Source organism: Bidens hawaiensis, unplaced genomic scaffold (genome assembly GCF_021521415.1).
Source record: "Bidens hawaiensis isolate Kalapana, Puna unplaced genomic scaffold, B.hawaiensis_p1.1 tig00025969_1, whole genome shotgun sequence".
Classification (NCBI taxonomy): Eukaryota; Viridiplantae; Streptophyta; class Magnoliopsida; order Asterales; family Asteraceae; genus Bidens; species Bidens hawaiensis.
The window spans coordinates 180,096-181,771 of NW_027494168.1; positions in this window are offsets into that span (position 1 = coordinate 180,096).

Genomic DNA, 1,676 nt, shown 5'->3' on the forward strand with positions numbered 1-1,676 from the left:
AGGTTTAATAGAAATGAAAAGGGTACACACATCTGATAATTTGGCTGATTTGTTCACCAAACCTTTAGATAAAACCAGGTTTCATTTTCTGTTAAAATGCCTAGGAATGATAAATGCTGATGAAGTTTGATTTAGGATGTGTGCTTAAGTGAGGTGCTAACTGATTATCTGTGTCACTCACTTTGAATGTTTGCATGATGATTTGCTATGCTTAACTGATTATTCAAATTGCATGAATCATGTATGTGACTGCTTTGTGTGAAAATCTTGTTGAAATTTTGTTAACAACTGTCATTTACAGCTTTTGGTACTTTGATATGTGCTTGCATGATGTATTTATGTTATTCTAAGTACTTCGAGCATGAATCTGTGCTTGACAGTGTGCTTGTTGCTCTTCGAGCACAAGCAAAGGCTCCTGTAAGACTATTCTAAGTCATTCGAGCACGGATGTCATAGCTCAGCTGCTCGAGCATAGAGTATTGTCTTGAAAACTTTTTCAAGTCTTTCGAGCATAATTCTATGTTGCATGGTGTGTTTAATGCTCTTCGAGCATAAACAAACCATACTTGAGGTTTCTCAAGTAACTCGAGCACCAATGATGTGTTACTTGTGGTTGAGCATGGACATGAGTTATAGAAAACTTTTGAAGTATTTCAAGCACAAGTATACTGCTCGAGCACTCAGCTAAGTCTTTCGAGTACAATGTCTGAAATGATAAATCTTAAGTTTGCTCGAGTGACTTTCGAGTATGCTCGATGAACTTCTGAGCATGCTCGACAGACTCATGTGATTATCTGAATGATTTCTACTGTCTGAATGAATGTGTTTTGATACTGTTATTTTGTGTGCTTGTTAAAAAGGCTTAAATGACAACACTGTTTTTAAAATCATTGTTCTTCAATTGAACTTTCAAAAGGAAATGGTTTTTAACATGGTAAAAGTTTTTGACTAAAAAACACTGTTTTCGGTGATAATTAATAAGAGACATGATATTATTATCCAAGCTCTCAGCTTTAAAGAAGCAAGAAACTGCTTTCTGTGGAAATTGTATCCAATCTAAATTGGGAAATGATAGAAAACTGTTTAAGATAACTAACCCATGGATTATAAGTTCAAAGGGCTTTGAGTACAGTCATTGGCAAAGTATGGTAGCTTTCCATTGTCTGTAGTTGTCATATGTGATATACACTTAAATTTGCTAAGTATGATGTGGTGAACCATTGGAAAATAAGGTACTCTCTAGCATATCTCTCCGAATGATAGGCAGAAAGGTTATTATCCAATCATACACGAGCCTGTTGGTGTTTTTGGTCTATCAAAATATTTATTAAGTATTTAAGCAGAAGTAAATTATTGCAATATGGAAAATTTCTCAAAAGAAACGAAAAAGAGAGTGATTGAAAAAGTATAAAAAGAACAAAAAATATAATATAAATAAATAAGTTATCTAATTTCATGTCTTAAGGGGCACTAAGGGAACTATAGGGGTGGGGCATTCAAATAAGTCATAAACACCCTGAATGTAAGGCATGTAAGTCCGGATGGCATGTAAGTCCAACGTTCAACCTTACAGTCTGTTATCAAAGTCAAAATATAAATAAGTAACTGCTCTATTATACAAAAATCAATTTTGACGTGGACATCAGGGAGTCGAAGTCAATTCGGGGTGATTTGGA